The following is a 23498-nucleotide window of genomic DNA, read 5'->3' as shown; positions in this document are numbered from 1 at the left end:
GGGGCATCTACAAATTTTAAATTCTTGAATAGGGGCGATTACAATGATATATTATGGGCTGTGGACAGAGGGTGCAACCCAACAAGGATTCTATTTTAAATTCTATTATTGATGTAAAATAGTCAATTGGTACCAAGGAATAATCCAACACTACTTGTCTCTGTCGAGAAAAGAGCACACATAATTGAGGTTGGTGGGCCAAGAAGCGACGGTTTAGGAGCTGAAAACCTAAGCTACAAGGCGCAGTCATTAATTCCAGTCCACATTGGCCCTTTCACTGCATGAGAAATTAAATTGCCGGGTATACTTCAGTAGTCGTTATCCTAAGTGAACCATTCTACATTCTCATCCTAAGACTGGTGTTTTGCACATGGCCACGTCATTGTATAATCCACGTCGTAATGGCAAGGCAAAGTGTTTCAATTGTGTCCTCATGAGTCCCACCCAGTTAGAGTTGAATTGTTGTACTGATAGGGAGGCAGGGAGTAAAAAAACAGCATGGGCTAACAGGAAGCCTGTGCGTAAAGACACCAGAGTCAAATCATTTGAATTAATGAAGGAAAGATTTCCCAAGGTTAGGTTGTGCACTAATAGGTTGTTTAGATAAGACAAGAAACTGTGGCCCATAGAAGAGAGTAGGGAGAGAATAAGGAAAAACCAAGAAAGGTATAAAAATATTTTGATAAAAAGAGATCGGGCACAAGGTTGTGTTAAAGGTGGGCCCATTAGACAATGTCAAGAAAATGGGTAAGGTTGCTAAAGGTGAGACTATTATGAACCACGTAGGACTGAAAAACATGCGCATCTCAGTCCATGTATTTGATGTGAAAGTGTGATATTTGAGCAGAAGTGTGGTGTGAAACGGTGAGAATGTCGAGGAAGGATGGGTAGCAAAGAATGATGATGAGGGGTTTAAAAATCAAAAGGGGAGTGTAGCATTCTGACTTTGTTTTCCTTTCGATGTTGAACCTATTTATTAGTCTGTTCCCCTTTAAGTCCTATGTTCCTTTCCCTATGCTTCCATTCCCTTATAGAACTTTGTTACTAGAAGGCAGTCATTGTTAGCCTGACCTTCTCCAAGTGCAGTGCTTACTGTGCCGTGGGGCCTGTTATTCTCTCTAACATAAACAATAATTAAAGACTCCTGTTTGCAGCCATCATCCTGCTCCAACTCCGTTCTTCATTGCAACTCCAATACTACAGGGAGGCTGAGAGCAAACTCTTAACTGAATGTGGGGTTGGGAATCTGAACACGTTGCATCAAGTGTAGTTGACGATCGTCACTGAGACCCTGTAAGTGATGCAGAGTGCATTACTGGCGCACAGCAGAATGATGTTCATGTATTCAGTGAAGGTTTGGTTGGAGAATGGAATGTTAGAAGGAAGATGAAAGTGAGACCACCCAAGCGGATAGAGGACTACTATTAGGATGGGTACATTTTGCGAATATACTTTTTTTGTAGGTGGCATTTCTTCTCAACTAGTTGATTTTTTTCTATTTCTAGTATTTCCTTTCCATCATTTCTTAGCATTGTTTTTGTTTAATTATTAAGGGTTATTGTATAACGGATGTATATAATTTATGTAAAACTTATGTAGTATGCTGTATTATTACAATGCAGGTAATTCTCCGTGCTTCCCTATCATCTACTGAGAATTGTCTTCTTGGTGGGAGTTTTAGGTTCTATCTGTAACTGGTAAAGGAGATGGCAGCTGGAGTAGGGGCGAATTTGGTTGCACTAGGTCGTTAGCATTGGCTGAATAAAATAGCTGCTAATGTCTTTATTTGCAAGCTAACACTATAGCCCCTTTAAGTAATGCTGTTGCGGGATAGACCATGAGAGTTAAAAAAGGTCCTGTAATGCATTGCTAGCAACACAGAAGCCATTTGACAACGATCCTCCAAGGAAGGGTGGTATATAATATTATTTACTGCTGCTTGTATTTCTTTGTCCCGATGTCGTGAACACTGTGGCAGCTCCCATTCAGACGTTTCTATTTCCATCACTTTGCCCACTTAGATTCTACTATTTTAATTGTCTGCCGTATTCGGCCTCTTCCATTTCTTTCATAAAAACTGTGTATATTTAAACATACATAGAAATACTAGAAATGTCTGCACCCTATGCAACAACCCTTCAGAACTGTTTATAAAATCTGAATAGATCATACCACTAGGAGTTGATGCATTTGCCTCAATGATTGCTTTGTCTTATGGCTGGTTTAGTGCCTGTTAGTCACATAATTATTTTAAAAATACAAGATAGGACCAATAATCAGATTCTATAAAAACACAAAGTGTACAGGACAAAATGGAGAGAGGGACTTTGCGCCAGGGCTATCGAGGGACAGGTCACGCAGGTTTGCAGCACCAGCCTCAGTCAGAGGTGACAGCCGGGAGAAGTAACCTTCAGCCAAGTCGCTGTTTATGTTCCAGCCTTCAGCAAGTTGCACACAAAATAGCTAGCTTGCTATTACAAAACGAAAGCAAAGGTATAGTGTGCAAACTGTCTCAAAAGCTGTAGAACAGACTTGCTATTTATTGCTTTAGCTAAAAGTTAGCATAGCACTTGAAAATAGCTGGAGGGTGTTAGGACAATAAGAACGCGATAACAAGGTTAGAGTTTTTCTTGCTGTTTTCATTTTCTATCACGTTAACCTGCATTACTTTTCAAATTTTGTGTGGATACCATTCATATGTTATGCACTATATTAGGATTTCAAAATAGATTTTTTAAACTACATGTCCTGTTTCTTAGTGCGATCGTTAGGCGTGTTCTTCATTGCCGAAATAGGGTTTGGAAACACTTCCTACACAGCTTTGCTCATGGGTTATGAATGGCTTGTCGTCAAACTGGATTTAGTATGCACCAATTCCTGTTGGTTCATTAACTAAATCCTTGTGCCAGGGGATTAGGAATCTGAAACCCTACAACTCAGAGGGAACAAATCATTGCTATGCACCATGGTTGAATGTACCTTTTCCATTCTGATTTGAAGTTTTTTTTCATATTAAATGTTTTGCTTTAATTTGACATTAGCACAGAAATACGGAAATGTTAATAATAACAACTGTGTTTTTTTAACGTTTGGATAACGTAGGTCTGTATTTATTTTAAAATGGTTATCATTGTTTGCCATCTTGTTTCATGACTCGTAAAATTTTATTTCTAGGCAAGCTGAATTTTAAATGCTCTCAAACACTGTGTGCTTCTTATTTTCTTGTGAGAAGAAATGTTTCCTTTCTGTTGTAATCAATACGGGATATTATAATGGGTATTGAATTAGAGAAGACATCTGCAGAGTGCAGGCTGACCCTTGTATTTCCTTTTGTTGTAGATAATGTAAGTTTAAAGGACATTGAGAAAAGCTGTATTGTGGATGATCCTGAGAAGCTAATGAGCTTGCACGCTATCGTGATTAGATCTGTTGGACCTGGCCCTCTCTGCAGGGTCACCCCCAAACTTTTTGCCTCTTACCCTCCTCTTTTTGCTGAATTCGATTTTGTTGGCCCTAGGACTCTGTGCACTTTACCACTGCTAACCAGCCTTGCTCATTTTCGCAGAACTTTGAAAACCTGGCTATTCAATCAATAGGTCTTTTTACCTCTCTTTTGGTACCTTCAGGCGGCGCCGGGAAACCCTTGAGTAGCTGTGCGCCTTACAAAATTAAAATAATAATAATAATGATAAGTGCTTGTGCTCTTTTCCCAAAACATGGCTAAATTGGTTTATACCCAATTGGCATAATAAAATATACTTGTAAGTCCCATGTGGAGTGGTATACCATAGACCCAGGGCCTGTAAATTAAATGCTAGTAGTGAGCCTGCAGCACTTATTGTGCCACCCACTTAAGTAGCCCCTTAAAAGTGTATCCTCGGCCTGCCACAGCAGCTTGAATGCTGTTTTGAACTGCCATGTCCACTTGCCATTAAAAACTCAGGTCTTGGCCCCTTGGTGTAGCTCTTAAATTCAAGTTTTTGGGCTCTTCACGACCACGAACAAACCAGATCATACCGGAGATGCGTTGCTCGCACTGAAAATCAGCGCAAGTTGCCCTGAACCTGTCTCTTCGCACAGCAGCATCAACAGCCCACGGGGGTCCACCATTGTAAAGCTCCAACCCACCTGTCTGTGACGCTCTGCCTGCTTTTCGCACCATGCCGACTTCCATTTGCGATACTCTCCTTGCAACCCTCTCCAACATGAACAGGACTCTTGGCACAAAACTTGTGTAGATAAACCTTCAGCAGGTCTAATCTGGGATTGTATCTGACCCGAGTGTCATCACGGTCAGCTTGAACTTTTGACTTTGACTTGGTCCAGCGCGACTAGATAGTTGCGGTTGTGCTTTATGCTTTTAGGCACTATATTGCAGTTTATTCTCTAAAAATTCATAAGACTGGTTCTACAGATTGGATTTTTGTCATTTTGGTACCAAATAATGTATTAAAATGTACGCTATTTTTCAAAATTGGTTTTGCATTTTTCTTGTGTTGTTTCTTCAGTTTATTACGGTTTGTGTGCTGCATAAATACTTTACACATTGTGACTAGGTTAAGCCTAACAGTTTTTTGTGTCAAGCTACCCTGGGGTAAGAACAAGCTAATTTAGTGACTTTTTGTGGTTCACCCTGCAAGGGATTGTGGTTGTTGCTTGACCAGGGCTCACACCCTAGTCAACCATCGACCCAATTTCTCACAGGATTGTTTCATGAGAACTGCGTATACGTGTAGCAAATGTTGGAATTGTGTGAGTTAAGCTGGTGCAGGGTAGATTACTATTCAGAAAATGCTGTGGGCATTTTCCGATGTAACTTAATGCAGAGTAGGATATTTAGGGTACAGATCTGACTGAAAATGCCCACTGGACAAAGACCACCTACCTGTCTCAAGCTGAAAACCATCAAGACTGAAATTGATATCTCTGGGAAGAGCACTTCACCTTGGGACTCCATCTGGTGGCCAGCAGAGATTGAACCAACACTCACCCCACAACCCATGCCAAGAACTTCAGGATCGTCACCGACAGAAAACCAGACTTGACCGGCCAAGTAAACACCGTCACCGCCTCATGCTTCCATGCCCTGAAGATGCTGAGGAAGATTTTCAAATGGCTCTCAATAGGCACTTGGAAAACAGTCACACATGCCTAGTTACAAGCAACCTGGACGACGGCAACACCCTCTATGCCGGGATCAACAAAAACTCACCAGAAGGCTGCAGGCAATTCAGAACTTGGCAGTCAGAATCACTCTCGAACTACCAAGCTGCACTCACATCACAGCACTCCTGACGGAGCTCCACTGGCTCCCCATACACAAACGAGCACAATTTAAACTCCTCATTTTCAAGGCACTACGTAACACTGGTCCAGCAAACCTCGACAATCGCATCTGCTTTCACAAACCTTCCAGGCACCTCTGCTCATTGGGACTACCACTTGCACACATCCCACACCTATGGGAAAAGAGATCCGGCAGTCATGCCTTCTCCTACATCGCTCTTAAAGTGTGGAAAAACCTGTGACTACACATAAGAGATTCCTCCTCACTTCATGAATTCTGCTTGAAAACCTGACTTATAGAAAAGTCTCACTGGGACCTAGGTTTAGCTAGGCTCGCACGTGCTAAGTGCCAGGGTACCCTCTTCGCGATGGTGCGCTCCACAATTCTGTGTAACATAACATGCCCTTTTTATGCTCAAACTGACTTCCTTAACATTTCCTTTTGAGGTGACTCTATGCTAGTTCATCCTCTTTCTTTTATGAGTTTGATTTGATTTCAATTTCATATTAATTGACGTATACATATTGATTATTGATTGATATTGGGTGTGTTCCAATTGGGGGTCCTTATCGCTTCCCGCCGCCACCAAATGCTGGAGGCGGGAGTCCCCGACTCCTCGCTTCAACGTTAGGATAAGTAAGGACACCGTCTGAGATAGCCCTGCTCATCCCCTTAGTAGCTTGACACGAGCAGCCAGGCTTATCTCCAAGGCACGAGTGTACAGTATGTGCAACTACGCTCACAGTAATCCCATGATGTCACCACAAATAGACTCCACACAAGTTTTGATAAAATGAGTATAATCTTCATATAAGCAATTATAAGATACGACCATGCGATACAAAATCAACATATAAGAATGGGTAGTATTCTTTCCGGAGGGTTGGTAGGTTCTAATCCCAACCACCGCTTCTAACCAACCGTTAAGCTCACTTATAAACGTATTCAAAAGGTTAGGCCAGTCGTATTGCTAGAATCACACACGTTGCAAAAGGAAACAAATACTGCAATGTGTAACGATATTCTCTTATACTGTGCAACAGAGAAACAATGCCTTACGTAGCGCCTCAGTCATGTCCTTTGCAATTGAAGGAATAATGTAATGCGTATCACCACCAGAATGCCCTGTACCAGGAAGAAACCAATCAATGCGCCAGGCTACAATCCTGTACGGTGCAATGAAGAAATAATACACTGCGCCACGTTATAATCAGATACTGTGCACTGAAGAAATAATGCAATGCGCCACGTTACAATCCGGTAATCTTCAAGGGAAAAATAACACAGTGCGAAGCGCACCAAGCATGTAGTTAGTCAGTGTAGGAGAGTAGGATCTGCTCTTATGTTGCCCCCACTTTTTTTCTGATGTATACACTGGTTTCTGACTATAGTCTGGCTGGGTCCCTGCTAATCAGGGCCCCAGTCTCACTGATCTCTCTAAACAACTTGGTGTGCATATTAGATGCACTAGTGATTGGATACTGTGGTACCTTATGAGCCCCTAGTATATGGTACCTTAGGTACCTAGGGCATTGGTACTTCACAGGCCTACCAGGGGCTGCAGCATGTATTATGCCACCACTGGGAAGCATTCACAATCTGACACCACAGGCCTGCTACTGCAGCCTGTGTGAGGTAGTGTTAGCACTCCTCACTGAGGTATAGGTTCCTATATCTCACCATACACACACATATAAACCTATCAGTCACCCCTCTTGCAGGCCCTAACAATCCTGTGGGCAGGGTGCTTGGTTTACTATGTGAGGGGGTGCTTCTGCATGAGCAGGACCCCTCTGCAGCTGGCAGAGTCTATTCTCTGCTGCTGTTTGTGGATGCGGTTAGATCATATACTCTTAAGTGCATTATAACCTCGCGGTAAATGCTAACTTTGGAATGACTGCATCAAAACATGTCGTGTTTGGTGTCAAACAACTTGGAATCATACCCCCACCTCAGTAACTGGTGTGGGAGTATGATCCCACCCTTCTAGAGGGGACGACATGTAGCCACTGTACTAAACGGTAGAAATCTTCTAGAGCCCTGGCATCACAAAATGGATGCCACCAGCACAGCCACTGCTGCTGACCGAAACTCGCAGTGGAGGAAGCCCAACAAAGGGTATCCTGTCCCAGACAGGATTTAGTGTATTGGAGCTGGGTGGATGCACTCTTAGAGTGCTTTGAAGTCCTGCACTGGGGGAGAAGTAGGCTCCTCTGTGCATATGCCAGCTCAAACCGGTTCAGGGGCTACCTGCCCCTGCTCTGGCGCGAAACTGGACAAAGGGAAGTGGGTGTAACCACCCACTACCCTGACCCTCCTAGAGGAGTGGTCATAGAGCTAGTTCCTCCCCTATCTTCACTATAAGATACCAAGCATTGCCAATGCAATTCAGATTACCCTGGACGACGACGCTCTACAAAGAAGAATCCTGGCCCTTCGACGTTCCACTATCTCTGGAAGACTGAAGAATCTCCCTTGGAGTCAAGGAGTGACTCCCCTGCTTTGCAGGCACCAGTAACTTTGATCAACGGTTGCAAACTTCACCGCTCCCGCCGGAGTCCGAAGTCCCTGTGTCCCCTGAAGTGGATTTCCTGACCTCTCGATGGCCATTTTGAGTCCCCAGCGAAGCTGTGGCATCTGGACCCCACGAGTGACGAGGAACAGCAATAGCAGGGAACCGTGCACTGATTTCGAGTGCAAACCCTAAACAACGTTCTACGAACTTGTGCTTTGGACCATCTCTAGTCCAAGTCCCTAGCAGGTCTGGTACCGAAAATCAGCGGCCTACCCCGTCCCGAGTGACCGTGGGCTCCTGTGGAACTTTTCCTGCAAAGGCGTCTTCGCGGTTGCTTGCCCGTTGGCTAGTGACTCACCCGAAGACTCTCTCATCGACTTCAAGGGCTCTCCTGGTTGCTCCGGCCCTGCCCTCACTTACCCTTGCTGGGTAAGTCCATCAGACCTTGCTGGTCTGTATCATCGTCAATCTTCATTCCACACGAGACTTGCAGTTGCCAAGGTTTGTTGGCTCCAATCCGGTTGCCGACACCTTCATCAGCTGCAGAGGTTGTGGGACCCTCCGAATCCAGCTGCTGGTCATCGTCGATCACCCCTGGACCTCGTGAGCGAAGAGACAAAACTCCATCAACAGCCTGAATCGACCCGACATCGGTGGTCATCCATCTTGCTGGCCACCGGTCACTGGCAAGTGACCTTGAACACTGTCCCCTCAATTTTCCGGTCTTCTACAACTTCAATCCACCTTCGGATTCCAGCGGACACCTCTCCAGTCGTCACAAGCAGCAAGTCTTCAGTGATCTCCATTGAAAACCGCATCGCGACCCGACACCAAAAGACACCTATGCACCCGGCTTCCCTGGGTGAGGTAACTCGTGCACTCCGGTGCCCAAGTGTATGTTGGCCCTCGAAATACTTACCCTGTAAGTGGCTTGCTTGTTGACTTCTCCGAAGTGCCCTAAAACTTTAAAATACAAATCGCGACTTACGCCATTGAAACCAATAGGAAACCCGCGGCTGTGTTTAGACATTGCACGCGTCTCCCGTGGGCTGATTACTTACCTGCTAACACTGCAGAAGTGAAGCCCCAGCGATTCCCAAGGCCCTAGGCCTTTTCATTTTGCAAGTCGAGTTTGTTAAACCATTTTCTTAGTATATGGTCTGGTACGCCCCTTGGGCTCCAGTCATATTTGTGCTTAATTTATTGAGAAGTGTTGACATTTGAATGTGTATCTGGGTTCTAATCTCATAAAGAGATTAGTAGAGTGTATCTAAGAATAAATACATATATATTTGATATATATACCTGTGTGGTGTCCTTTTCATTTGGTAATTCAAGAGATTATAAGGTAAAACAAGCTGCTTTACATTCCTCAGAGACTTAGCCTGAAGGCTGCTCTCCACAGCTACCACTAGGATAGCTTTCTTTAAAAGGTTGTCTTAAACCTATCTACCATAAGAGTCGAATTGGACTGGTGCAAGGTGGCCACTATAACTAGTGACCAGCATATGCCAGGCCAACTTCTCACATTGGTGGGCAGCGTGTGGGATTCCAGCTTGTCATTGATTTACCAGAAAATCTCTATTTAAATTACTAACTGAAAACCACTAAAGGTACTCAAGGTACATATAAAGTCAAGCTAGTATCAATAAGTTCTACTGAACTTAGAGCTGTTGGTGAAGGGATAAGCACACCCTTGCTACAGCTCAAGCTAGGTCCAGTAGGCCTCAACTAGTGTAGGTGGTACAACACTGCACAACACTAGTATGTCTCACCAAGGTGGAGCCAGTGGGTCCACCCCATCTAAGTACAAAGACATAGCCTACACTGAACTGAAGGCCTTATGCTTTGAAAGACAACTGAGGGTGGGCAGGAGTCCCTCATCACAACACCTGATAGATCTGTTAGTAGCAGATGACCTGAGACAAGCTCTAGGAGCTAGTGGGTCTGCATCAGGGAGTGGGTCAGCCATAGGCTCTGGGTCTGATGATGAAAATCAAGATGACCTGGAGTCTGTGATTGAAGGGCCAGGCCCAGAAGGGTCTGAAAAGAACAGAGGAATTCTCCTTAAGAGAACTGACAAAGTGGGAGAAAGGCCTAGGTCCCTCTCAAGGGACTCTGACCATTCATACCACTCTGGAAGAGAATCTGTTTAACAGAGGAACTCCACCTATCCCAGGGAGTCCTCCTCTGACAGAAGGCTCAAGATGCTCCAGTATGAGGAAGCTAGGCTTGCCCTCAGAACCAAGCAATTGGCCTTAGATAGGGAAGCTTTCGAACTCCAAAGAGCTTCTAAGAAGGAGGGGTTAGATACCCCTGGTGGCAGCAACAGTGTCCCTAGAGGCAGAGATTACATTCCAGACCATAGGCACCTGTCCAAGGTTGTTCCTCCCTACCAGAGTGGGGATGATATCCACAAATGGATAACTGCTATGAAGAGGGCCTGTAAAGTTCAACAGGTCCCCCAGACACAGTGGGCAGCAATCTTGTGGCTCTCCTTTTCAAATAAAGGTAGAGACAAGCTCCTCACTGTTAGAGAAGAGGATGCTAATGATTATGAAGCCCTGAAGAGTGCTTTGATAGATGGGTTTGGCTTCACCACTGAACAGTACAGGTTGAAGTTCAGAGACACCCAGAAAGCACAGACTCAGGAATGGACTGACTTTGTTGATTGTGCAACCAAGGCTCTAGAAGGTTGGCTGGTTGGTAGTAGAGTAACTGACTTTAAGGGATTGTATAATCTTATAATGAAAGAACAGATCCTTAATAATTGCCAGAACCAGTTGTTGCATCAGTACCTGGTGGACTCTGATCTGACCTCTCCCCAAGAATTGGGAAAGAAGGCAGACAAATGGGTCAGAACCAGGGTGAGGCAGAAAAACCAGAACCAAGGTGGTGACACTAAGAAGCAAGATCCTAAAGGCTCAGATAAAGGTGGGGATAAACCTAAAGACCAGAAGTCTTCACAAGGGCCCCAAAAATCTGCAACTGGTGGGGAGTCACAATCTGCAAAGGGAAAAGGCCAAAAGAAGCCCTGGTGCAAATTCTGTAAACAGAAAGGGCACTGGACTTCTGACTGTACAAAGTCCAAAGACCAAACCACCACCACTCCAGCCCCTAAGGCAACTGTTCCCCCTAGTGCAGTCATTGGTGGAGGTAATACTCAGAATAAGGGTGTAGTAGGGTTGACCCTGGGTTCTGATGTGGACTCTGGCCTAGTCAGAGTACCAACACAGGCATTGCTAGTTTGTGAGGGAGACCTTGATATGTCCTTCCTAGTGAGCCCCAGTAATCTGGGCAAGTACAAACAGCAGCCTATCATAAATGGCAAACAGGCTTTGGCATTTAGGGACACAGGCGCTAGTGTCACCATGGTGGCAGAGGACCTAGTGGACCCTACACAGATCATCCTGGGTGAAATGTACCAGGTAACCAATGCAAGCAACACCAGGACCAACCATAGCCAGGCAGTTGTGAATTTCTCCTGGGGAGGGGTAACTGGCCTCAAAAAGGTAGTAGTCAGTGCAGACCTCCCTGTTGAATGTTTGTTGGGCAATGATCTGGAGACTTCAGCCTGGTCTGAACTAGAATTATGGACTCATGCTGAGATGTTGGGCATACCTGCAGAGGTATTTGCTGTGACCAGGTCACAAGCCAAACTGCATAAAGCTGAACCAGCTCTGGATCCTGAAACTATGGACCAGATGCTACCCAAGAGGAGGAGCAGCAGGGTTAAGGCTGGGCCTTCCCCTCTGTCTCAGATCTCAGATTCCCCTCCTGAGGGAGGAGAAGCAGAGCCTGAGGAAGGAACTGCCCCAGAGGAACTTGAGCCTGGTCAGGTTGAGTTCTTGGGGGCAGGGGGACCTTCCAGGGAAGATCTGAGCAAAGAGCAACAGTGCTGACCCACTCTTGAACCCCTCAGACAGCTGGCTGCTGCTGAGGCTGCTGGGAGTGCTAGTGGGTCCCATAAGGTTTATTGGGATGAGGGGCTCCTATATTCTGAGGCTAGAGATCCTACCCCTGGAGCCACCAGGAGGTTGGTAATTCCTCAGAAGTTTAGGGGGTTCCTCTTGACCCTAGCACATAACATCCCATTGGCAGGACACTTGGGCCAAAACAAGACCTGGGACAGGCTTGTACCACATTTTCATTGGCCACACATGTCTGAGGACACCAAGGAGTTTTGTCGCTCCTGTGTCACTTGTCAAGCCAGTGGCAAGACAGGTGGCACCACAAAGGCCCCCTTGATACCACTACCTGTGGTGGGGGTTCCCTTTGAAAGGGTAGGGATTGACATTGTTGGTCCCCTTGACCCACCAACTGCATCTGGGCACAGATTTATACTGGTGGTAGGGGATCATGCCACCAGATATCCAGAAGCTATACCCCTAAGGACTACCACAGCTCCTGTGGTAGCAAGAGCCCTCATTGGAGTTTTCTCCAGAGTGGGTTTCCCTAAGGAGGTCATCTCTGACAGAGGTTCTAACTTTATGTCAGTATATCTAACTGCAATGTGGAAGGAGTTTGGTGTAAACTACAAATTCACTACTCCCTATCACCCACAATGCAATGGGTTAGTTGAGAGATTCAACAAAACCCTAAAGGGAATGATTAAAGGACTCCCAGAAAAGCTTAGGCGAAAATGGGACCTTTTACTTCCCTGCCTTCTGTTTGCATACAGGGAGGTTCCACAGAAGGGGGTTGGCTACAGCCCTTGTGAACTTCTGTTTGGGCACCCTGTTAGAGGACCATTATGTTTGGTGAAGGAGGGATGGGAGTTACATCTCAAACCTCCCAAACAGGATGTGATGGACTATGAACTTGGTCTCCGCTCCAGGATGGCAGAGTATATGAAGAAGGCCAATAAAAACCCTGAGGCAAGCCAAGAGTTCCAAAAAGCTTGGCATGACCAAAAGGCTGTCCTGACTGTTTACCAGCCAGGCCAGAAAGTGTGGGTGTTGGAGCCTGTGGCCCCAGCAGCTCTCCAGGACAAATGGAGTGGCCCCCATACAATTGTTGAAAAGAAGGGAGAGGTCACCTACTTGGTAGATCTTGGCACTCCCAGGAGCCCCCTTAGGGTGCTCCATGTCAACAAACTTAAGGCATATGTGGACAGGGCTGACATGAGCTTGCTCATGGCAACTGATGAGGACCAGGAGGAGGAGAGCGACCCTCTCCCTGACCTGCTCTCACAGAACCCTGATGATGGATCAGTTGATGGTGTTGCTTTGGCAAGCAGCCTCGCTGAACATCAACAAACTGAATGTAGACAAGTGCTACAGCAGTTTAGACATATGTTTAGTCTGATCCCAAGTCAGACTTCCTGGTGCACCCATGAGGTGGACACTGGAGACAGTCTGCCTGTAAAGAGTAAAATCTACAGGCAACCTGACCATGTCAGGGATTGTATCAGGACTGAAGTCCAGAAAATGTTGGAGCTAGGTGTTATTGAGCCCTCAGATAGCCCTTGGGCTAGCCCGGTAGTCCTTGTCCCAAAACCTCACACCCAGGGTGGTAAGAAAGAGATGAGGTTTTGTGTTGACTACAGGGGCCTCAATGCAGTGACCAGGACTACCCAATACCAAGGGCAGATGAACTAATAGACACTTTGGCCTCAGCCAAGTATCTCAGTACATTTGACCTTACAGCAGGCTATTGGCCAATCAAGTTAGCTGATGATGCCAAGGCTAAAACAGCATTTTCGACCCCTGGTGGGCACTATCACTTTGTGGTAATGCCCTTTGGTTTGAAGAATGCACCTGCCACATTTCAGAGGTTGGTGAATAAAGTTCTGACTGGAATGGAAACCTATTGCTCGGCTTATCTTGATGATATTGCTGTCTTTAGTTCCACCTGGCAGGATCACCTGGTCCACCTCAGGAATGTACTGGAGGCCCTGCAGAAAACAGGCCTCACTATCAAGGCCACTAAGTGCCAGATAGGGCAGAGTAAGGTTGTGTACCTGGGCCACCTTGTAGGTGGAGGCCAGGTTCAACCATTGCTGAGCAAGATCCAGACCATAATGGAATGGGTAGTTCCAACCACCCAGACACAGGTGAGAGCCTTCTTGGGCCTGACTGGGTATTACAGGAGGTTTGTTAAGGGATATGGAGCATTTGATGACCTCAAGCAGGCAATGTGCACTGCCCCCATCTTACAGAGTCCAGATTACAAAAAGAAGTTCATTGTTCAAACAGATGCTTCAGAGCTGGGTGTGGGAGCTGTACTGTCTCAACTTAATGATGAAGGTCAAGACCAGCCAGTAGCTTTCATAAGCAGAAGGCTGACCCCTAGAGAGAAACGTTGGTCAGCTATTGAGAGGGAGGCCTTTGCTGTGGTGTGGGCCCTGAAGAAGCTGAGGCCATAGTTGTTTGGCACTCACTTCATAGTTCAGACTGACCATAAGCCCCTCCTATGGCTCAAACAGATGAAAGGTGAAAATCCTAAACTGCTCAGGTGGTCCATTTCCCTACAGGGGATGGACTATACAGTGGAATATAGACCTGGGACCCAACATGCCAATGCAGATGGACTCTCGAGGTATTTCCACTTAGAACATGAAGACTCAACTGGTCAAGGTTAGTTTAGTGTCCCTGCGTTTGGGGGGGGGGGGTTGTGTAGGAGAGTAGGATCTGCACTTATGTTGCCCCCACTTTTTGTCTGATGTAAACACTGGTTTCTGACTATAGTCTGGCTGGGCCCCTGCTAATCAGGGCCCCAGTCTCACTGATCTCTCTAAACAACTTGGTGTGCATATTAGATGCACTAGTGATTGGATACTGTGGTACCTTATGAGCCCCTAGTATATGGTACCTTAGGTACCTAGGGCATTGGTACTTCACAGGCCTACCAGGGGCTGCAGCATGTATTAGGCCACCCCTGGGAAGCATTCACAATCTGACACCACAGGCCTGCTACTGCAGCCTGTGTGAGGTAGTGTTAGCACTCCTCACTGAGGTATAGGTTCCTATATCTCACCATACACACACATATAAACCTATCAGTCACCCCTCTTGCAGGCCCTAACAATCCTGAGGGCAGGGTGCTTGGTTTACTTTGTGAGGGGGTGCTTCTGCATGAGCAGGACCCCTCTGCAGCTGGCAGAGTCTATTCTCTGCTGCTGTTTGTGGATGCGGTTAAACCATATACTCTTAAGTGCATTATAACCTCGCGGTAAATGCTAACTTTGGAATGACTGCATCAAAACATGTCGTGTTTGGTGTCAAACAACTTGGAATCATACCCCCACACCAGTAACTGGTGTGGGAGTATGATCCCACCCTTCTAGAGGGGACGACATGTACCCACTGTGCTAAACGGTAGAAATCTTCTAGAGCACTGGCATCACAAAATGGATGCCACCAGCACAGACACTGGGCTGCCCTCCTGCTGCTGACCAAACCTCGCAGTGGAGGAAGCCCAACAAAGGGTATCCTGTCACAGGGAGGTGTCACCACCTCCCAGACAGGATTTAGTGTATTGGAGCTGGGTGGGTGCACTCTTAGAGTGCTTTGAAGTCCTGCACTGGGGGAGCAGTAGGCTCCTCAGTGCATATGCCAGCTTAAACCGGTTCAGGGGCTACCTGCCCCTGCTCTGGCGCGAAACTGGACAAAGGGAAGTGGGTGTAACCACCCACTACTCTGACCCTCCTAGAGGAGTGGTCATAGAGCTAGTTCCTCCCCTATCTTCACTATAAGATACCAAGCATTGCCAATGCAATTCAGATTACCCTGGACGACGCTCTACAAAGAAGAATCCTGGCCCTTCGACGTTCCACTATCTCTGGAAGACTGAAGAATCTCCCTTGGAGTCAAGGAGTGACTCCCCTGCTTGGCAGGCACCAGTAACTTTGATCAACGGTTGCAAACTTCACCGCTCCCACCGGAGTCCGAAGTCCCTGCGTCCCCTGAAGCGGATTTTCTGACCTCTCGACGGCCATTTTGAGTCCCAAGCGAAGCTGTGGCATCTGGACCCCACGAGTGACGAGGAACAGCAATACCAGGGAACCGGGCACTGATTTCGAGTGCAAACCCTAAACAACGTTCTACGAAGTTGTGCTTTGGACCATCTGTAGTCCAAGTCCCTAGCAGGTCTGGTACTGAAAATCAGCGGCCTACCCCGTCCCGAGTGACCGTGGGCTCCTGTGGAACTTTTCCTGCAAAGGCGTCTTCGCGGTTGCTTGCCCATTGGCTAGTGACTCACCCGAAGACTTTCTCATCGACTTCCAGGGCTCTCCTGGTTGCTCCAGGCCTGCCCTCACTTACCCTCGCTGGGTAAGTCCATCAGACCTTGCTGGTCTGTATCATCGTCAATCTTCATTCCACACGAGACTTGCAGTTGCCAAGGTTTGTTGGCTCCAATCCGGTTGCCGACACCGTCATCAGCTGCAGACATCGTGGGACCCTCCGAATCCAGCTGCTGGTCATCGTCGATCACCCCTGGACCTCGTGAGCAAAGAGACAAAACTCCATCAACAGCCTGAATCGACGCGACATCGGTGGTCATCCATCTTGCTGGCCACCGGTCACTGGCAAGTGACCTTGAACACTGTCCCCTCAATTTTCAGGTCTTCTACAACTTCAATCCACCTTCGGATTCCAGCGGACACCTCTCCAGTCGTCACAAGCAGCAAGTCTTCAGTGATCTCCATTGAAAACTGCATCGGGACCCGACACCAAAAGACACCTATGCACCCGGCTTCCCTGGGTGAGGTAACTCATGCACTCCGGTGCCCAAGTGTGTGTTGGCCCTCGAAATACTTACCCTGTAAGTGGCTTGCTTGTTGACTTCTCCGAAGTGCCCTAAAACTTTAAAATACAAACCGCGACTTACGCCTTTGAAACCAATAGGAAACCCGCGGCTGTGTTTAGACACTGCACGCGTCTCCCGTGGGCTGATTACTTACCTGCTAACACTGCAGAAGTGAAGCCCCAGCGATTCCCAAGGCCCTAGGCCTTTTCATTTTGCAAGTCGAGTTTGTTAAACCATTTTCTTAGTATATGGTCTGGTACGCCCCTAGGGCTCCAGCCATATTTGTGCTTAATTTATTGAGAAGTGTTGACACATAAATGTGTATCTGGGTTCTAATCTCATAAAGAGATTAGTAGAGTGTATCTAAGAATAAATACATATATATTTGATATATATACCTGTGTGGTGTCCTTTTCATTTGGTAATTCAAGAGATTATAAGGTAAAACAAGCTGCTTTACATTCCTCAGAGACTTAGCCTGAAGGCTGCTCTCCACAGCTACCACTTGGATAGCTTTCTTTAAAAGGTTGTCTTAAACCTATCTACCATAAGAGTCGAATTGGACTGGTGCAAGGTGGCCACTATAACTAGTGACCAGCATATGCCAGGCCAACTTCTCACAGTCAGGCACAAATGAGGTGAGGCGTCATACGACAGTTCAATAGTTCGTTAGCAGCAATAACGGAAAGTGTAATATGACAGTTTTAGGTGCTCCGCCCCCTCTATGGATCAAATGATGACACAAAAGTGCTGCTTCCCACTTTGGCCCCAGTACTGCCCCTGCTTGGGTGAGCACGGGCCGGGATCCAAGCCGAAGCAACGGCTCGCGCAGCTGACAGAAGCGGGAGGCCGAGAGAGTGTCCCTTCCGGGCCCGCACCCCACCCCAGGTGTTGATCCACGTTACCTGGGGGGGTGGGGGGCGCGATCACACTCTCCTCTCCGCCGTCAGCGACTTGGGCCTTGATCCAGAACTCCGTCACGGGTTCCGGCGGACTTGGGCCGGCGGCTCAGCTCTTCCGGTACTGCTGGTCCGGGCCGCTGCTGGTTTACTCCGAGGGCCAAATGACTTGGCCCTCCTTCCGGCGGTCTCAGTCCACACCGAGATCTGCCCTCAGCACTGTGGAGACTTTACTTCAAATTCGGTGCAAACCCTACCCAGGCACTCCTCACCAGCGCCTCGGGTTGCACTTCGACACGCACACCACACGTCCGAGACTCGCCTCTTCTCTGGTGCTCACGACAACCCGGTGCACTTCACAAACGCCCTGCTTGCACCTCGACACTCACCCTGCGTGTCCGAGTCTCTCCTCTTCTCCCGGTGCTCACGATGTCCAGGCACTCTTCACCAACACCCGGGCTGCACCACGACACGCACTCCGCGCGTCCGAGTCTCAACTCTTCTCCCGGTGCACATGATGTCCAGGCGCTCTTCACCAATGCCCTGGCTGCACCACGACACGCACCCTGCGCGTCTGAGTCTCATTTCTTCTTTTGGTGCACACGATGCCCAGGCGCTCTTCACCAACGCCCTGGCTGCACCACGACACGCACTCCGCACGTCCAAGTCTCACTTCGTCTCCCCGTGCACACCACGACCAGGCGCTCCTCACCAACGCCTTGGCCAGCACCACGACACGCACCCAGCACGTCCGAGACGTAGCTTACTCCTGCGTGCCCACGAACTTTTATGTTCCTGTATTTCCAAACAGGGAGCCAGCTCACCACGGGCCCTTGGGGTTCAGGACACAGCACAAAGCACAGTCCTGTTCAAGAAGGTGGGACACCACCCTCTGCAATGTCCCTTCAGTCTCTTCCTTGGTAAAAGCTACGAACTGCAGGCCAGCTGTTAAGTAAATGATCGTCAGGAACGTTGTAGTTGAGTATGAATTTTTTGAGTAATCAAGAAAAAAGGCCAACACAGCATACAAACAGGAACAGCTGCTCTCAGCTCGAAGTCTCCAACTGATCATTGATGACACCTGGGAATTCCATGTGTCATCAATGATGTAGTCTGTGGAATAACTACATGCAAATGAGAATAATAATAATAAAAGAAAGACACAACACATCTTCTCCCTTTAACTTAAAATAATGAATAATTAACATCTGAAATTAAATAACAACGCATCTCCCCTCTAACAGTGACTAATTCTCAACAACAATAAAATTGCACGTATGCACATACAATAGCAATTAATGAATTGACTAATTAATGACTAAATCCTTGAGATATTCCGGTGGTTTAACCACTCTACCAAAACTATTGACAAGAACATCCTTACCTTGAGGTTGAGATTCAGAAACAGAAGATTTCTCCTGTCCGGTTGACTCTGAAGGACCAGAATCAAGAGTAACATCATCAGAAATACATTCAGAATGTGCATCATCAATAAAATCGTCATTCTCAATTTGTGAAGAAACAGATGGACCATCTAATTGATTTGTAACATTGAACATATCAGTACCAAGTAAACTCATTTCGTCATGTACAGACTTCGAGCTACATTCAACCCCTACATTCTCCTCATCTAGCCAGTGAAAGCTCGTTATACGGCTAGTTCCTTCTTCACTCCACTCATTGAGTTTACTATTACACTTTACAATTCTGCCATCATGCCAAAACTTACCATCTGATAATTGTACAGAATTTTTAAGAATTTTAACTATAGAGAAAGGCTTTGAAAATTTACTTTGCCCCTTCCTCACTTTGAAAGGTAATCTAACTCGTACCTGATCACCTACTTCAAAATTAATTAGTTTAGTATTATTTTTGCTGTCATAATAACTCTTGTATTTCTTCTGATGCTGTTTAACATTTCCCTTAACATGCTCAGGTGACCATTCTAATAACCGGGAAAGTTTCATCCAACATTGGTTATCTTTAGTGAAAGGAACGCGTCCCTTCATGATGGTAAAAGGACTATAACCAGTGACAGTCGGCGTTATACGATACATCCAGACCATTTTCTTTATTCCTACTACCCAGTCCTGGTTCTTAAGATTTGCTAATTGAATTGAATCTTTAATCACACGGTTAAACCTTTCTACTTCACCATTACCACTAGGATGATAAATCGACGTGACCCTATGAGTTATGCCATTACGTTTTAAGAAATCCTCTAAGATGTGACTTTTAAATTGGACCCCATTATCTGTTATAATAACTTTGGGAAGTCCTTCTCTCTGAAATAAATCATCTAAGAATTCAAGTACTGAGAATGTATCAGCTTTCTCGACAACTTTAATTTCTGGCCACTTTGAAAAGTAGTCTACTGCAACTAAAATGTACCTAGTGGAATCATCTTTTGTAATGGGCCCAGTAATATCTATTCCTAGTATTTACCAAGGCATCTCTGGACATTCAACAGGACACAAAGGAGGGCAGTGCGTTCTTAGAGATTTGTCAGAGTTATTACACAAAGGACAATTCCTTACAATTCTCTCCACCTCAGCATCTACCCCTTGCCACCAATACAATTCTCTGATACATTTTTTTTGTTTTAACAATACCAAGATGCCCCTCATGACAAAGTTGAATGACTTTAGACCTCAAATTTCTTGGAGGAATAATTCTTTCACCTCTTAAAATGTTACAATCCTTAAGAGATAGTTTATCCCTTATCTCCCAAAACTGTTTCAGTTCCTCAATAAGCAATTTTTTAACAGGCCATCCATTTACAACACAATTTTTCACCTTGCTAAGAAGTTCATCCTTACTCATACACTCTTCCCATTCTTGCGGACTCAGGATCACATTTTCCTTTTTTAAGTCTATACCAGCTACTTGAAAGTCATTTAGATTCTCGATAGAGACTTCCAATGGCAAGGGCAGTCTGCTTAAGCAATCAGCTACTTGATTTTTTACTCCTGGAATATAATTTACTGAGTACATGTAATCTAAAAGGCGAACAGACATTCTCGCTATTCTGGGCGTAGCAGCCAAAAGTCCATCAGATGAAAGTACTTTCACCAGAGGTTTGTGATCACACCTAACTTCTACATGGTAACCCCAAATAAAACTTCTAAAATGTTCAAGTGCCCATACTACAGCCAACGCCTCCCTTTCAATGACTGAATATCTCTCTTCAGCCGGTAACAAGGCTCTAGATGCATATGCTATCGCTACTTCTTTACCATCCCCCTCTTTTTGCGAAAGAACCGCACCAAGTCCTTTTTGACTCGCGTCAGTAGTAGCAATACAAGGTAGAAGGGGATCAAAACCTACTAGTTCTTTTGCATTACACAACTCATTTTTAAGAACTGTAAAATCATGTTGCACTGTATGAGACCATTCAAAAACAGATTTACCCTTTAACAGTTGGCGCAAATTAAAAGTATTTTCTGAGAATTTCTTTACAAACTTACTGTAAATTTCTATGAGCCCTAAAAAAGATCTTACTTCATCCTTGTTAGTTGGAGGAGGAGCATCTCTAATGGCATTCATTAATTTAGATTTAGGCTTAATGCCCTTTGCAGAGATTTCATGGCCTAAATAATCTAAGGAATCAACACCAAATTTACATTTAGACAATTCAGCTGTAAGACCTCTCTCTTTTAGAATCCTAAGGACAGAATGAATTCTTTCATCATGTATGGACTTGTTCTCACCCATTATAAGGATGTCATCCTGAAAGAAAAGAATGCCTGGTAAATCATGGAATAATTTAAACATAAGTTTCTGAAACACCGCAGCCGCTGACGCAAGGCCAAACGGCATGCGTAAAAACCGATAGCAACCGTGAGGGGTCATGAATGTTGTCAAATTTTTACTATCATCATGCAATGGAATTTGATGATACGCTGACGTTAAGTCAGTAACTGAAAACCATTGCATGCCTTTGGTAAGTGCTATTAACTCATTAATTTTGGGCAACGGGAACCTCTCCACTACTATATTTTTGTTCAAAGACCTCAAGTCAATGCATAGGCGGACTTTGCCATTAGCCTTGCGAGCAACGACCAATGGTGCAACCCAATTTGAAGCTTCTACCTCTTCAATTATCTAATCATCCAAAAGACGTTTTAACTCCCTATCTACCTCTTCACGAGCAGCCCAAGGGATGTGTCTAGATTTTTGTACCGTAGGTTGTGCATTTTCCTTCAGTACAATTTTATGGACATATCCATTTAACTGACCTACTTTATCATTGAAAACTTCTGGAAATTTATCTTTAAGATCAAGTTGATAGTTTGTACTGTGGTATAAAATCATGACTTGTTCCACTCCATTGGGGTTCAAAATAATATTGAGATTCCTCTGATCAATCCATCCTAGTACAGGAGGACCCTCTAATGCTACATAAAGTTTCCCCACCGAAGACCTCCCTTTGAATTCAACAATGAGTTCCCTAAAACCCACTAAATCAATTTTTTCTCCAGTGAAACTTTCAGAAGAAATGTGTGGAGGAGCTAAAGTGGGTCCTATATTAGGGACAAAATCCTTTTTCCACTGTATTTTGTCAATAATTGTATATGGAGATCCAGAATCTGCTACAATGAGTGTTGCTACCCCACCAATAGACATTTTACATACAGGTTTAGATTTACAATCAATGCTTAACGAGTTGACACTATCAGACACTCCTAATACACAGTCAACATTCTTATTAGGTGCGTCATCACAAGAAGATGAGGATGAAGACCCATTGTAATCCTCCTTCAATAAATTAACCTTTTTCTTTTTGTTCATGTTGCGTCGGCATGCCTTCGTAAAATGACCAATAACTCCACATTGTAAACACTGCTGTTTCCTAGCCGGACAATTTTTGAAATTGACTAAATGATTTTTGCTTCCACACCTATAACATCTTAAAACCGTAGATTTTGTTTGACTGTTATCAGTTTCTTTAGTGGAGGAAGCTGATCTCTGGAATTTTCCTTTTGTTTTAGATGAGATTTTGTTCACTGTAGATTTTTCATTCTATTTAGGAAGTTCTGAAATGGCTTTGGCACATTTGTTTGTAATTTCTGCCTTTTTGACTAAAGCAACTACATCTGCTAATGCTGACTCACCATGTACCCAAAGACGTTCTTGAACGTGTTCATTGTTCACAAACATTATGATTTGGTCACGAATCAGTTCTTCTTCAAGTAGGCCAAATCTACATATCAAAGCCAATTTCTTTAAATCTGACACAAAATCCTCAACAGATTCTTGTTTTTCTTGTTTCCTTCCAAACAATTTGTGCCTGTCAATGGCTATGCACACTGAAGTAGAATAATAAATATCAAGGTCTTCTAAGGCATGAGTGAATACATTCAAATCATCTGGAGCGTGTGTTTTCATCGAGTTGTATACTATGAAACCTTGAGGACCAAGAGAGTGAAGTAAAATCGTTTTCTTCCTTGTTTGTGTCAATTCATCTTCACCATCTTCAAGTGCGTCTATATAATTTAAAAAATACTCTTTCCACTCTTTCCATTTAATTGGAGGATCTCCTTTAGAAGACAGGAAGGCTTGTGGAGGAGTTAAAGAAAATGTCTGCGCGGCACACATTGTGCAGATTAAATATAAAGTTAATATGGCTTATTAGACTATAGTCTTTCACTAAAGAATACTAGAATTACGCAAAGAAATGTTTATGACTGTTACATAAATAGAAGGCTTATGTGCGTGTAACCCTTTATAACATTTGTAGCAATATTATAGATGGTGTGCCTATCACCGTGACGACAGGCTAATTAAATGAATAAATTAACCAGTAATAACGTGTACGGTGTGCTTGTCACCGAAGATATGCTGATGAATAATTATTCTTGACCCACAGGTGTGCCTGTCACCGTAAATGACAAGCAAAACATTTTGAAGAACAAGAATAAAGATTTATGTTTGACAATGTCTACGCGAAGATAGGCTGAAGAATAAATATTCTTGACTCACAGGTGTGCCTGTCACCGTGAACGACAAGCAAGCGTTTTGAAGAACAAGAATAAAAATACAAAAA

The 23498-nt window shown here is 45.1% G+C and overlaps 1 protein-coding gene across 1 annotated transcript in view; it reads right to left on the bottom strand.

The window, feature by feature from the left end:
* The window catches only part of FBXO48 (F-box protein 48), a 97887-nt gene that overhangs the window by 66853 nt on the left and 7536 nt on the right, over positions 1-23498 (bottom strand). The window contains exon 2 of the mRNA XM_085612713.1: positions 18837-18884. The gene's annotated coding sequence lies outside the window, so the exon portion shown is untranslated. The remainder of the gene's footprint in view (positions 1-18836; positions 18885-23498) is intronic.

This window comes from Triturus cristatus, chromosome 6, assembly GCF_964204655.1.
Source record: "Triturus cristatus chromosome 6, aTriCri1.1, whole genome shotgun sequence".
Taxonomy (NCBI): Eukaryota; Metazoa; Chordata; class Amphibia; order Caudata; family Salamandridae; genus Triturus; species Triturus cristatus.
This window is presented reverse-complemented; position numbering and strand designations above follow the sequence as displayed.